Below are 16,260 nucleotides of genomic sequence, written 5' to 3'. Positions count from 1 at the left end.
TGGACAAAACGTCTAGAGCCACAGCATTCCTAGCTGGCTCTCCCCTTGAACACTGAGCAGAAGGCTGGGGCTGAAGGAGGCAGTGTAGAGGGAAAGGCAGGCTGGAGGAGAGGCAGGGAGAGGGAGAGCCGGGCACGGGGTAGGGTGCTCTGAGGCCGGGGGGTTAGGGGAATGACGGGGCCTGGGGGAGGCTGGGGGGGTGAGGGGGGAAGTGTGAAGGTGGGATGGCAGGGTGGCACATGCAGGGAAACCCAGCTAAGGTGGGAGAAAGGTGCAGAGGGTGGAGGCTGAGAAGAGGCCACGATGAAGATACTATAGCTGGAGGAGGGATGAAGAAGGCCAGGTAGGAAAGATAAGGTGATAGCAAAGAAAAACTGGGAACTGGGAGAAAGAGTCAGCTGAGACTAGGGTGCCAAGGGGTTGAAAAGGATAGAAATATATTACTTTTCCCGCTTAGAAATGGTGGTTAGGTGTAGGAAAAGACAGTATTTAAACTGAGGATGATGTCTAAAAGTTAGGTTAAGGCATAGAAACTAGACTAAACAGGGGCCAAAGAGGGAAAAAGATAGGTAGCAAGACAACCACAGAGCAAAACAGAAAAAGCTCAAAGAAAAGCATTTTTCTAGCAGTAGGAGTCTGTTGGAGGGTCCGTTTTCCTTTTCCTGCCATGGATGTAATGCTGGTTTGGACAGCAGCGGGTGACGTCCAATCAGACAACAGGACTGCAGGCCTTGTCATAATGACAACCATGACATCACTGCAAGGTAAGCTGACTGAAAGATTGCCTGAGCGGTTGACTGACTGTGTTACTGACCGATTGAGTGACAGAGAGTAGTTTTAGTGTCCTCTCAACCGTTCTCTCTCTCTCTCTCTCTCTCCCTCATTCTTCTTGAAGCAAGCTATCCCAAGAACAAATCCAGGTGTGGGTGCAGATGTAGAGTGTGTGAGGAATAACTGAAGTGTTTCCACACAGGCCTTCCTGGCTGTGCTGGTGTTTTCATGTGGATTTATCTAGTAGCAAAATGCCTGTAGTGCTGCTTAGAGTGAGGTTTCTGTCTGTGTGTTGCCATCTCTGTGGTCTGTGTGTGTGTGCATGTGTTGCCATCTCTGTGGTCTCTCTCTGTGTGTCTCCTTCCTGTCCTGCTGTGTCTGATGAGGCTCCTGCAGATAGAGGGAGAGGGTGAGAAAGACAGAGATTGGATGAAGTCAATACAAGGTTTTTCACCCCATGGTTGAAGCTGACTGCTGTCAGATGACTCATGTTCCTCCTGGAGTCAGAGCAGAGTGACATTGTGTTAATTTAGGTGTTTTATGCAGCATTGGATTTTAAAAAAAATATCTGTGTTTCATTTTTTTAAAGCTGATTTACAGTATAGAAGAAGCCTGGAACAAACTTCACAATTATCCTGCAAACATTCACACAGCTGACCAGGATGAAAACATGCCTTGCTTGAGGGCACATTAACATTGATTGTTTAAAGAAGACAAAGTCATTAGTCATACAGTATATATTATATGTAGTATATATTATAATAGTGTTTTTGCAGTCACTTTTTCTATCATGTTACACTAACACCAAATGTTACAATTCAATCCCATCGTATGTCAATCAAATTTTGACTTCAGAATGACTCCTCCTGTTACACATTACACACGCATGGTTTTGAGACACATTTTTGGTCACGTTTCTCTTTTGCTTAAACCACTGATCTCTGGTTACAGATTCAGTTCATTTACACACATAACAACAACAACTCAAAAATACAAATATTAAAAGAGTTGAAATATACAAGTATGTATAACAGTGGCCAGTCTATAACTTACCAACATTGTCTAATGCCACAAAGGCACACATTTTGCCTTTATCAGTCTATACACAAAGTAAACTGGCAATTTCTTTCTTTCATTTCATTTTTCTGTTAACAAGTTTAATGGCTGTTGTGTTACTTCCCCTGACCTGTTTCCAGAGGAATTAAGAAATATTTTACTTTGAATATATGTTAATTGTCAAACATTAATTTGATAAAACAGTTAACAGGTTAGGAACAACCTAAAACTTCCTCTGTAGTTCAGTAAATATCCTTTTCTTATTTTCACAAGCCGAATATATAAACAAATGTGTGGCATTCATGGATTCCTAATGCCTCATACTCATTTTCAGTCAGAGAGATTAGCACTCATAATGGAGTGGGAGTTTTTTCTTTTGCAGTGAGTGTAACACAAGTAGTTTCTGACACTTCTCATTGGCTTGTGTGAGGTCTATAGGGGTCAACATGGTGCATGTGTGTGGCAGTTTGGGGTCAGTGCCACGGAAACCTGGAATTGAGAGATGGTTGGCTTAACCCCTCACCCCCAGTGCACTCACACCCACACTCACGCACACACACGGACATGTGAACATCAGTGCAGTCTAATCGGCGGCCCCTGGTGATTTGTCCTCTCAGCTTGAAGCCCTGTCATTCCTCCCTGCTCTCCTCACAATTACAGCCCTGAACTGAACTAGAAAATCTGCTCCAATCTAGCAATTAGTCCTGAGGCCAGGCTGTGTGTGTGTGTGTGTGTGTGTGTGTATGTGTGTATGCTCTTTGTGTTCCACTTCTTGTGAGGACCAAACAGGAAGACTGAAGTTGGTGACAGCCAAATAATCATTTTCTTCATTTGTGTCTCTGAAGACATCAATATGTCATTGTCAAATTAATATTTTTACCTTCTCGTAATTATTGTAAACAAATTAGTCCAAGGCAGAGATGATTGTTATCCTCACACCACTGGAAGGGTTTCTCAAAATTAAGACTGCATTTACCCCGAGCGTCTTTAGAGGATGCTGCCACTTTGCTGCTCTCCTTCTCCTTCTTGTCCTTCTTTCTCTAGTCAGTTTTTAAAATATCTTTCCAATTATGAGAAACTTTACCTCTGTTTACACTTGAAGAACAGCACCATCCTCTGATTTTGTGCTGTAAAGTAATACAGATTTTGCACCAAAAACAACTAATTGTAGATTTTGCTCTTTCCTCTTATAAGTAGATTTTTTAAATATTAATCTATCTGTGTTTGGTTACTGTTATTAACTTGGTGTAATTATTGCAAACAAATTGGTCTGTGTTAAATATCAAAGTTAAGATGCCGTTTTCATGACCTATTACCTCATGAAGCGTTGTTGTCACTTGCCTCACTCTGGCTTTTTTAACCATTTGTGAAAAACTGAATCTACAATTACACTGTAAGAAAAGTACCCAGTTCCTAGTGTTGTGTGTTGTAAAGCAATGTAGAGATTTTGAGCCAAATCCCAAATTGTTCAGTGTGAAGGCTGTTGCTCTTTTTGCAAGTACTCACATTTTTGCTTATTGTCCATAAATCTTAGAGGTAATCTGGGACAATTACAAATTAAAATGTGATACAACTGCATCAGAATGCTTTAATAAAAAGTGGTTCTACACTTTTTACATAAATACATAAAGTACTTATAATTTTATGATTGAATTCATATAATGTACTCTAGAATATGTTTGTTTGTTTAGTACCTCTCAGATACAAAATGAAGGCATTCCTGAGTTGCTAATTTGTCCTCATTACAACAACATATAACTTGTCTCCCTGGGACATGTAGTGACCATGCCATAAGCCTATAAATAAAGAATGAAAGACAGCCTCAAACTCGATAGGTTTAAAGTAATCCAATGCAAAGTCCTTACAAGAGTAGCAAATCCAAATGAAAGTGTGAGAGGATTCGAGGATGAAGTGAACAGAGAAGGAGAGGAGTGCAGTGTGGTCAGGGTGGGATGTGGTGCGGGGGAGGAGGGAAGGTTTTCGTGGCCAGAGGGAAGGCAGGCCTGACTGGGCAGCGACAGAGACGCTTAGTGCCGCCTGGCTTCCTCCTAAAGACTCGGCCTCCTTTCCCCCCGTGCATCTCACTCCTGTGTCTCCTCTCTCTCCTCCACCACCACTCTCTCCATCACTTTCCTCTCTCCTCCTTTTGTCCCTTCCCTCCTTCACCCTCCAGTTCCTCCCGCTCTTCTTGCTCTCTTTTTCTCGCTCCATTCCTCCATTTCTCTCACTTCCTTAATTCCCCCCCCCCTTCCACGTCTGGGCCATTACAGACACTCAGCGGCGGGGTTGAGAGGCGGGGGTGGGTGGCTGCGGTGGTGGGATGGGGAGATTGAGGGGGGACAAAAGGCCTGAGATGCAGCGGTCCGACGAGAGTGGCTGGCTTTGAAAAGAAGCCGGACGGCTTCTTAATGCAGCAAGTGGACAGACAGACTTCGATAGACAGACAGAGCAGACTCAGCCCTTTATCCTCATCCTTTCGCTGATGCCTGTTTTGGCCAAAAAAGCACATCATCCGCCTTGTGCCCTTCCCGCTACGCCTGATGTTTTATCAAACACATTAAGATGTGATGGAGGGATAGGTGGAGGGATGAGGAAAAGAGGGTAATATAGCTGAAGGCCAGACACTTAAAAGGCTGATGGAGAAAACTTTTCTGCTCTCTAAGAGGAAGAGAGGCAAACATGTGGATGAGCTGGAAGAGTATGTGCGTGCATTTCTTTTAGAGGTTGCATCTCTTCTATTAAGACATTATACATTAGTGTTTCACCGTCCCTGCTGTGCAGCTGTTGTCAGGGTTAATGTTAAGGGAGAAAATATTGACAGTGAAGTTGGACGCAGCACATTAAGAGAGCTGAAAGTGCTGCTCACAGGTCTCATAAAACTGCTTTCAAAGATGCAGCTCAGCTAATAAACTCACTGTCCTAAAACACTAATATGCAAACACAATCAAACTTGTATCTGGTCAGAAACATAAAGCTTTTTTACTTTGTTCAGATCAATAAAAAAAATAAAGCAAAAATAATTTTACAAATCTATAACTCTTTGTGACACTAATCTTTGTGACACACCATCAAGGACAAACACTTTTCTTCAAAAGCTTTAATAGCAAACAGATGAGCTGAATGGATTTACTGTCCAACTCCCATCCCTTATCAGCCTAATTCTCAGACCAATTATAGCAGTTTGTATTTGGTGGTATTACTTCACTCAGATGTAAGGGGTCTTCAAATGATATTTTCTGCCTACGTTTATTTACTTGCATCGGCTGCCTCATTGTTGTGGGTGGTGTAGGAGTATTATTATGGATTTGGCTCTGAGAGCTTAGCTGGTCTGCGATTCTGATATCAGCTGGACTCTGATCAAATGCAACAAGCTCCAAATCCGCTTTAATCAGCGCAGCGTTATTTTATTGACTGAGGAGACTTCACAGCAACCACAGCTCAGGGACGTTTCTGAGGTGTCGGGGGAATAAACACAGACTTACTGACACTTTTGTATTTGTGTCAATAAACACAAATGAAGCTAAAGTTTCACTAGAAACAATTTAACAGATCAAGATTGTACTCTGGCTACAAGCTCATTCATTAAAGGTGAACTAAGAGGGCCAAAACATAACCACTAAAAAGTTCATTATTGCTTTGGACACTACAAGTGGATATTATATTGCAAAATTTGATACTTTGATGCAAAACCAAATATTTTACACATTTTCAGCATCAACCTTTGAATGATTGATTTGTGGCCCAAGGTAGAAGTAGATGAGTTAAGCAGCTCTCTGCATGTGACTTGATGTGAGAAAATGGACAACACCAGCCTTTGTTCAGTCATCCACTGAATGTGGATCTGAACTCATCCAACACCTGCCCTGCTCACCTGATTTGACCCCTCAGACTACTACTTCTTCCCAAGATGAAGAGGGAGTTCAGTGGTTGCCATTTTGACAGTGATGATGATGTCATTGTTGCCGTGGACCATTTCTCTGACAGTGCTGCTGACTTGCAATTTTCCATTAAAATTCTTCAGAAGTTCAAACTCTGCATAATCACTCAAAGAGTTGAACTGCATGTGCATGTAACAAGACCTGTTTAAGTCATCCCCTTCTACCTTGGACCACACCCCTTTCATCCACCCCTTGTATTTGTGACTTGTCCTCATTATATTAATAGAAAATATAAATTGATGGCAATCAGATTTTGTACTAAATGTATTTGTTTTTGCAGTTGTATAGAAACGTACCAACCAGAAATTAACACGTGACAGGAGTCTCATTTGAACGTGTCAAACACACAGTTCATACCCTGTGTCATCACTCAAACCAAAGAAAAACCTGAGTAACATCAATGTGTATGTTTTGTTTGTTGTTTTTAATATCTTAATTTGAAAACTGAGCACAGACCTGCCTGCAGCAGTGTATTGTGGAGTATTAGACCTCAGTGTGTGTTGCATATTAGCAGAAGCATGGATTGACTGTCAAACAAAGAGGTTATAAGACATGAGAGAGGATGGGTTTATTGCACAACAATAGGTTTTATAAGGCTTAAACTGATCTGCAGCATACCTACAACAACAGCCAAACACAATCACACACACGGATGCAGGCATGCACATGTATGGATATAGCAACCCCAATCAACTTGAGCACGTGCCAATAACTCACACACTCAGTGTCAGAATAGCCAAATCCGACTAGCCCTCTCCTAAGTCTGGCCAAGTCCATCTACTGTAGACACACACTCACACACACACACACACACACTGCCCATCAGCCAAAAACCCAGTGACACCCAGGCCAACTCCCCATTTAACACGGACACACACATATGTAAAATGTGACCACACAGCTTAGCCTCCCAGTAAGACCCACAGAGCCAGGCATAGCTGTGTGTGTGTGCTCACAGCGGTCAGTACTGAGGCCTTTCCCTGCGGTTGGGGAGTGTGGATGGAGGGATGGAGAGACAGAGAGAGAGAGAGAGAGAGAAAGAGGATTAGAGTGATATGGAGACAAAGAACAACAATAGTTTGTCACATTTTGTCAGAGAGGATTTTATGGAAAAGCTGATTTGGAGTCTGCCACCAACAAACAACGATCGGAAATATGGGATTTATTACTAAATCAGTTTGAGAATTTGTACGAAGTTTAATGACGCCTAAGTGTGTGTGATACTTTTAAATGTGAACGTGTGTGTGTTCATGCAAATTAAACATGATATAAAAGTTATTTTAGTTTGGATGCATGAGCACTGTGTCAGTATTTCTTCCATGTAGTATACTCATACTAACTACTTTGCACTAACTCCTGTGTGTGTGCTTAATGTCATGTCCTTACATTATTAATGATTCCGGCTGTGTAAACATGGGTTTCCATTAAAACTTTTGCAGCTACAACACATTAACGTGTTGCCCCTCACACTCTGCAGGTGCTGGTAATGACACATTTCTGTCAGAAGCAGCTGTTGAACAGGATATACAGTACACATGCTCAACACATTTAACCCACACAACACATCAGTATTTGGAGTCTTGTGTTTTTAGTTTTCTAGCTTTTACTGATCATGATTAAAAGAGAACAAGAAGTGTAAAATGCAGTCTTAGTTGTCAGCTTTAATATCAGAATTGGTATCAGCCTATATGAGTTGGGAAATAAACTACTGTATATCCTTCCTTCATAGTAAGGCCAAACTGATTTTGTTATCTTAAAAACAATGTGTTCTGAATTTGGATTCTAATCTGCCTCAAAATTGAACAAAAGAAAACATAGGATAGAAATATTGTAAAAACTGCCTGGATCAGTGTGTGAACCTAGATACAGATCCATAATAAGTCACTTGTTCCTCTGTCATCCCGCTTCATTGCTGTGCACTAGTTTTTATGGTATTTTGCTAATTAGCAGTGCAGCATTTAGGGTTTATTCCCTCAAAGATCCTTTGTCATTTAGCCTTTTTCATCAGTCACATATCATTTAATACACGAATTTGACTTGTTATTTTTTATGCTAGATTTAAAGGGGAGTCGGTAATATTTCCTGGGTAAACTACTCTGCAGGGAAATGTCTTTAAACCTGACTCGTGCCCCCTGTTGTCCTCTAAAAGAACCAAAGAAATATCAGTAAGTTGATCAAATAACTAATTTGCCAGAACATTTTTGTATCCATTCAGTATATTATTTTTGTTATTTTACCTCTCCTCTTGATAAACCAGTGTCACAGCCTCTGAGATTCAAGCTACTTTCATCCACAGTTTAGTGAAAATGTCGTCAGACCAGCAGGCAGCAGGAGCTTTCAGACACAGGCAGTGTGTGAGGGGTGAAACAGCAGGATCGGTTTGAAGTGAATGAAATGATTTAATGTTTCAGAGTCGGCCTCGCCCCCGGGGGAATGGAACGATATGGGCTCCTAATTGACACCAGGTCAACTGCCTCCCTCTCACACACTCACACACACACTGCTTTCTGTTTCAGCTGTCTCTCTCTCTCTGTCTCTCTCTCTCTCACACACACACATATATATTACAGTCTCTCCAGTAGCCAGACCAGTCCAATGCAGGCCAGTGTAGGCCAGAGCTGGACAAACAAAGGCCTGTAACGTCTGACTAGAATGATGGATGACCACCAGTCTCATATTTTATAGGGATTTCACAGGAGTCAGTCTGTTCCCAGGCTGAGCTACAAGTCAATAGCCTTCTATCAGCGCTCCCACAATCTCTAAAATGACATGTTTCCGAATTCTTGAGAAAAAAAGAGAAATGTTTTATGATTTTATTAGGGCTTGAATCAGCCATTGATACAGCAGCAGTTAATGACAGCTGAATGTGATTAGCAGGGAGTGGAATGTTTTATTAGTGTCAGTATTGGCTGATTGACAGAACCCCAGTGGTCACTATTGTTCATTTTTGGGACTGTGTGGACATATTATGCACAGCAGTTGTCATGTGAAAGTGCGTTTTGTGCTTTTAGTGAGAGTACATTACCGTGATACCTTTTTGTGGTGTAAATCTCTGTCTTAACAAGTCATTTGGTCTGTTATTATCTGAGTCTGTTATCTGAGTCAAAAAGTTGTGTTTTCTTAAGACAAGCTGAAGCAAAGCTGCCAATGGAGCGGTATTATTGCACTTATCACAAATCAAATCACCTTATCTAAAGCATTTTCTGGAATAATATTAATAATAATAAATAATAATAAAAGGTATTTTTTCGTGGTACTACTGCAGCAACTGCCATTATTCTGTCCAGTTGGCTATTTCTGGAATACAACAAATAGAAAAGCCAAGCCTGCACTGGTGGTCAAGGGGGTTTAAAATGCTCTTATCTGTTTGACCAGGGACCTTTGTTGCATGTCATGTCTTCCCTCATTTCCTGTCACATGTCCTTTGTTTACAGTCATTAAGACAAAAAAAGGACATTAGGAGAATGTTTTCCAGCTTTTAATTTTGTAATGTTGGGTGTTATTTTAGAGTGTACCAGACCCGTTGCCATTGTTAGCTTTCCTGCTATCCAATCCAGGTTTTAAGGATTTTCTAAAAGACTAACTTAACATTAAATCTGTTTTTTGAGCTGATGAGATATATATATAGATATAGGGGAACTTTATCATACCATCATTTTGACTGTGGCCTCATTCTGTACAGTCATTGCAAGAGCAGTTCTTTGCCTTTTTCCAGATAAAGTAGAGCAATTCTGTCCTCTAGATAATAGAAAATAGTTATTAACGTTGATATAAAAGCATTTATTACAGGTCTGTGATGGGATGTGAACTCTGGTTTTTCTCATACTTCCACACCCTGCCCACTCTAGGACTCACGCTGGCACTGAATGCTGGCTTTTGGATGTAAAGTGTGAGGTGTAGAATTGTCCAGTATGGCTGTAACTCCTGCAGATACTGGGCTGATAAAAACTGAAATGTCTTGCTGTCTTTGCAGCGTGAACAATTCTGTTACATTCTGTCTGACCACCACAGATCAGGTAGGAATCAAAGTCCTGTCTCTTTTTATCATCCAGAATTCATAGAGCCATAGTTACATACATAACTCTTGTTTTTGAAACTGCTGTTTGAAAAGAGGTTAAGAGATGGAGATAGTGTTGTAGTCGTAGTAGAACTGGTTTCCAGGTCTGATCTAGTGGCACATGATAACTGGTCCACTCAGATACAGAGCAATAATGACATGTATAGCTGCTCTTTTTGACTGTGGGAGCTTGTTAAATGGTGTAGCATCATGCTGTTTCCAGTGTTGGTGTTGTCTCTCTGTTGGGATCTGTTTGGGTTGACTGCAGTTGAGATCAGATCTAATTATCCTTGGGTCTCTTAGGACAGGGCCTGACTGTCCTTTGATCCCTTTCGGATCAGGCCTCTTTCTTAAATATTTCGGTGCAGACATATTTTCTCTTTCCTACTGAATCCAAAATTTTGGACCTGTAAGGACTCCCATGTATTCGCACAGGCAATGACAACTAATTTGCACTTTGCTTCAGAAGTTGTACACATCCTAACTGGGAGCTGACCAGTACAGCCCCCAGCTCCACCTGCAGTTTGAATTTCAGTGTTTAGGCAGATCACTTTGAATTACTTCACACATTTGGTGTTTAATCAGTGCGAGCCAACACCTTAGCGGCCTTGTAAACAGCTGTGGAAGTAGATTTAAAAAAACAACTTCATTATTCTTCCTCTAGTAACCTTGAGGCGCGCAGTTATGCATCCCCAAACAAAATAAAATCTGCTGAAGTTAAGAGGCCCGCAGATGGAAGCCATGACACGAAGAGAAAGGAGTGCAGGTGTCAGAGGCGACGCCACCAGATGATCAGCTCCCTCCATGACATTTTCAACCCCTCCGATTTATAACGTGCGGCGAGAAAACACGTCTCGCACATCTGAACAGCGCCGCGATGACATCTAATCAGATGCCAGAGGAGACGCTGGTGTCAGAGCTTAGAGAAAACACACTGATTCCCCACCGGCTGTATTGTCACTAAATGCTGCTTCTCTCTATGGACTGTAAATGATTTAATTTGAGCGCCAGATGTGGCGTTTAGATTCTGCTAGTGCTCGTTGAGAGAGATAGAGGGAGGAAGAGAGAGGGAGAGACAGGGAGGGAAAGAGAATGAGGAAATGACAGGAAGGAGAGAAACAGCTTGGCAGACCGACAGCCAACAGCAGCCCAGGCACTTGACAGAGCTCTCAAACACCATGATTGTGTGTATGTGTGTGTTTGTGTGTGTGCAAGTGTTTTTTTTCCCACTTGTGTATCATGACAGCTGAATGAAAATCAATCTGCTTCTACATCTGCCATCTTGAGTGTCGGGGAGCGCAGATGGGCCTTCCCTGTCACACTGAGCTAGCTGGCAGCCGACCAACTCAGGTCTTTCTACCTCTTCTTTCCTCTCTTTTCTAATCTCACCCTCTTCTTCTCCTCCCTCCTTCTTCCTCTCCTCTCCTCTCCTCTCCTCTCCTCTCCTCTCCTCTCCCCCTGTCTTCTCCTTCTCCTCACTAATCAGATGCCAGGCACTGAAGAGGAGTTTTTTCCTGCGTTGACGTCTCCAAGTCACTCTGACGGCAGATGTTTGGGGCCTTTTCGAAGCCGCAATCTGGGCTCTAATCACCCTCATTGACGACTCTGAGGGCCCCTGTTGCAGCTCTGAATGGCAAATTAAAGCGTTTTTAGATAACGTTTGTAATTGGCTAAATCGTTTATAAGCCCGGAGATCACACTTTTAATCTGCAGTCTAACATGACGGATCATGAAACCGAGACAGATCTCGTCCGTGTGTGTGTTGCGCGGCGTGTTTCCTTGCCCCTCCGTCCCGTTTTGGTTTCCCTCCTCATGTGTAACAGTGTGCTTGATGCTTTATGATTTGCCCATCAGATTAACAAACACTAATCGTTCTCTCTGCTGCAGTTTGTCTCCGTGTCAGGCTTCCCCCACTATCCTCTCTCCTCTCTCTTCTCTCATCTCCCAAGCCCATCTCATCTCTGGCATTAACTCCATTAGCCTGGTAATTGGCTCTTAAAGCAGCGGCCACAGACTCCGAAGGCCACTTAATGTCCATCTCCTTCCCTCCCTTCTCCTCTCTGCTCTCCAGTCGATCATCTACCTTCCTCAGTAAATAGCATTAACTAGTCCTGCATAGAAATCTGAGGCCATATTAGTGTTATCCTCCCCTCTCAGCCTATTGCCAGGCTTATGAGTCCCGATCGTTGGAGATGATATGGCTAAGTGGATATTTTTTTCTCACATCACTCCAAAATGGGGCTCCAAATAACCCCCAACTGTCACAGATGAATATGTAAATTCTGCGTATGGAGATCTCCCTCCATTTTTTAACCAAGCCCAAGAAACTAAATCTGTATTTTAAAGATGTGGATGTGGAAATTCAGCTCATCATCACAGCCTTACCCCCCTCCTCAACGTGGGCCTTGCTTTTCATTTCTGGATAGAAGATAAAATAAAATGTGAAGGTATTTCTCTCTAGTGTGGAAATTGAGACTGTTGAGGCAACAGCAAATAGTTTCATCTGCAGTTCTTCCACATCTTTATTGCTTTAGTGTTCTTTCAGGAGTTTTTGGTTTTTCTTTCAGTTTAATTCTATTAGAGCTTTCACTTCTGTTTATTGCATGAGTATTCATAAAATAGATAAATGAGAATGCAGATGAGTCTAACTGCATCTGATTTATTTCTTAACTTAATTTCTTACTTTAAGCCTTGAAGAGTTGGTTTGAAACCTTGAGATAATTTTGGTGCAAAATGGTTTGAGGGTCTTAATGTTTGTTTATCATCAGATCAATACTTGGGCCACAATCTAAGGGGTCTGTTGAATGGAAAAGGAATGAAAAAATCTCAAATATCTACTTTTTGGTTGTTTTTTTACATAGTCTGGTTAACAAAAAATATTCATCTATCAACTATCTAAGAAGTTTAGAGGAGAAAATCAGTATGTGTGGAGCTGCTACAACTCAAAGACATACTTTATGTAGTGTGTGACAAAGGTAGACTGCTTCATTTTAAGGTCTCACAATTCAAAATATTTCCTCTAAAATGGTCAGGAAGTCTCAAACTAATGTCTCAAATAAAAGCAATAAATCCCTTTGTACTTTGTGCTGTCACATTTCTTCTAGATGTGAGGGTTCATCTTGACCTTGGACACCAAAAATAAAAATTTCATTTTGCTATATTTTAGAGGTTTCAGTGACTGCAGTGCATCTCACATTTTTCCGAAGGGCATTGCAGACAAATTTAAATCAAGTTTAGTTTCTGGATTATAAAAAAACAACATTGTGTTATTATGATTTTTCCCCATTAGTTACAGTTTTTATTTTCTCATGTTGAGCTACTGTACCTCTGTCAGCAGCTGTGTGGCCTCTAAGCTTGCATATATGTTTATTACTGAGTTTTCATTGCATTCAAGTCCTCTCCTTTCAGATGGTGAGACTCGCTTGAAACCTTGGATTAGATTGACCCTGCAGCTTCTCCAGGCTGCTGCTGGGATGTTATTGTTCAGACTAATGACTTTCCGACAGCATCAGGTCTCCTACGCTGACAGGGATGACAGCAACATCAGGCCACATCCCGTCACTTACTGCCTGTTAGATACCAAGGCCACCCTGCAGAAACATTTCTCGTGTTGTTTACACTCTCTGATGATTCTCTTAATCCTTCAGATCCCTCTGTCTCTCTTTTTTTTTTTTTTTTCAATGCTTCTCTGTATGTTGCTTGAAACCCCAGTGTCTCATCTGAGGGATTTTAGAAACAGAGTAATTAGTTAGTGATAGAGGAGCCGTTGGTGTGAAAATATAGCTGCCACCGCCCTCCACCCCCACCCCAAGAGAAACAAATCAATCAATAACCTGCTGATTTATTTCACGTCCTTATCATCTAATTTAATTGCTGGGTCTTTTGTATCTGTGGAGTCGTTTGGGGGGGGGTTGAGTTGTTGAGGGGGACGATAAATAAGGCGAGGGTGGAGGGATGTTGCAGAGTTGAGGAAGGAGAAGGAGCGGCAAGTTTTTGTGTTGTTGTTTTGTGTAGCTGTTGTTTTTTTCGCCCATGCATGGCGGTGCTTTGCAGGGAGGCGTTTCAAAGACACAGCTCTGTTCGACAGCCTCTGCAGTGTGTTCAAGTGTATTTACTGCTACAACACTGCCTCCATTGGTTCATAACTCTAGCAAACACACACACACAGGAGGAGAGACAGAGAGGGAAGAGCAATCCCTCCACAAATTATCAGAAAGAAAAAATTTAATTAGCAATATAAATGCCAGGCGGAGAACATTATGTGCAATTGTCTTGCTATCTTTCCAGAAATTAGTCTTTTAAAATGAATTTGCTGTATTAATCATCTCCTGAAATATTTTTGATCACTGCATTAATAGTTTTGCGTTGGGGGGCTGTGTTTTTTTAGGTATTCATTGACATAGGTGATTGCCTCTTAATTATGACAGCGTCCTCCTCCTATCCGCGCCTATTAATTCCTGTGTTGTGGCGTCGCCGCAGCCCGCTGCCTGGCCCTGTATCTACTAATTACTTCTCTAATTGAATTTGCTCTCTGTTGCCAGGCTGTTTTTTAAGTGGCTGTTTGTTGCCGGGCCTCATTGTGTCTTTGTGTGACAGCTAGCTGCTCGCTGCCACGCTGATGGGAACAGGATGCTCTCTCCCTCTCTCTCTCTCTTTCTCACTTTCTGCTTTCTCTGTGTCTCTCTCTCTCTTTCTGTATGCATGTCTCTCCCTCTGTATCATTACCTATACCTCCCAGACCTATGTAGTGTTTCCAGTATAAATGAAGGAGGGAAATTAATTAATGAGAGCCGGTGAAACAATTACTCGCCCCTCCCAGCCCGCCGCTGCCCACCGCCCTACTGTCATTGGTTCAAGCCTCTGTAGGATTGTTGTGACTAAGAGCCCGCCAGTCTTCAACCACCAATTCAAGATGGCATCTCTTTGGCAGGATGATAAATAGCATACAGGCGAGTTATTTAGCTCCTTTTCCATCAGAACAGAGCTCATCGGGCCGCAGCTGCACGTCAACTTTATTCTGGCTCGACTTGATGTTGAATCTCTTTTGTGTAACCATTTTTGCACTATGATAATCTGGTCTGCTGTCTGCAATATATATATTGATCTCAACAATTCAGAAACATAGCTGAAAATGTTGCTTTTGTGAAGACGATGGAAAATTCCACTTCTGCATAAGTGACATAGTTTCATGTCTTGATTAAAAATGCCGTTAGTGCTCCTACATTCATCTTAACTAAAACTGCATTTGAATTCAGTGATAAAAAATTAGATATTGAATCCTAAATATTTGTGTTCTTCGTAGTCATTATTTACATGATCAGAAACTTCTGCTATTGTCAAATAAATCAACCTGCATAGATGAACTCACATCCAACTGAACTCATCTTTATTCTTATACCATTTTGCACACAAACATAGCTGATCCAAAGAACTTTACAGCACAAAGAAAAAACTAGAACAAAAGAAGAGGAGGCAATTAGAAAAAGAAAAAACATTTACTGGATTAAATACTGGGGTTTACTAAGTATACTGATATACTATTACTGGAAAAGCTGTACTGTTAAATGGTGTGGTTGCTGTTTACTGCATGTCTTGGAGAAGAAATTAAATATTATATACGTAGCTTTGTTAATGTTAACCCGAAAGTCACCAGTGGTGACAATGAGATCAATAGTCTTATTTGGGTCTGTGAATTCACTGATTGTGTTTTGGGGATTTCACATTTAAACACAAATATTAGGCGAGAACCATCTGCTGCTTTTGGATTGATTTTCTGACAATACCAGCAGTTACAGACCTTGCTTCAAACTCTCACCACTTTGGTCTTCACTGAGTCTCAAGTACAAACAAGAGAAACTTTGTGTATGCATCCTTTTGTTTGATGGTGAAGGCCGTTTCTCTGTGCTGTCCTTGAAGGAGGTCTGGTGAGTTAATGGAGAGAGGAGGCTTTTACTGAAATCTCCCAATCTGCTATTTCACCACACACAGCTCAAAGAAGATGGACATTTTATTTGATTTAGCACAAATAATAAGGTTCTTTCAGGTTAGTTTAAGGCCACCTGCATGGTATTCATGTAAAAAAAATTAAGAAGAGTTAAGAATTTAACAAACCTACTGCAGATTATTAATTCAAAATACTAATGTGACTAAGCTAATGTGACTAAGTTTATTTATTTAATAAACTTAGTTTTTTGTCACTTCCTCTCATTTACAAACTCTCTACCTCAATCTTGTTATTTTTGGCCAGTCAACCAACCGTTACGATAAATGTCCACCCTTTCATCTACTGTAAATTCTGTACTGGTGGCTCCTGGGGTGGATGAAGTTTTACCCGAATGGTAGCAGCCTTGTGGTATAGTTTGGTAGTTTTATCGTTCCTGTCATTGAAAGTGAAGTGAAGTGAAGGAAGATGTGTAATAGGAAAATGGATTCTCAGGT

The 16,260-nt window shown here is 41.4% G+C and overlaps 1 long non-coding RNA gene across 7 annotated transcripts in view; it reads left to right on the top strand.

Moving 5' to 3' along the window:
- The window catches only part of LOC127143480 (uncharacterized), a 151,455-nt gene that overhangs the window by 70,846 nt on the left and 64,349 nt on the right, over window positions 1-16,260 (top strand). Inside the window, exon 1 of one of the 7 annotated variants that reach the window (XR_007814933.1) lies at window positions 42-764. The exons of 1 other annotated variant lie outside the window; for it this stretch is intronic. This is a non-coding gene — a long non-coding RNA (uncharacterized LOC127143480). Of the gene's footprint in view, window positions 1-41; window positions 765-16,260 lie in introns of those variants that run through there. 5 more of the 7 variants (XR_007814936.1, XR_007814934.1, XR_007814932.1 and 2 more) reach the window with 5 other exon arrangements.

This window comes from Lates calcarifer, linkage group LG17, assembly GCF_001640805.2.
Source record: "Lates calcarifer isolate ASB-BC8 linkage group LG17, TLL_Latcal_v3, whole genome shotgun sequence".
In the NCBI taxonomy this organism is placed as follows: Eukaryota; Metazoa; Chordata; class Actinopteri; family Centropomidae; genus Lates; species Lates calcarifer.
This window is presented reverse-complemented; position numbering and strand designations above follow the sequence as displayed.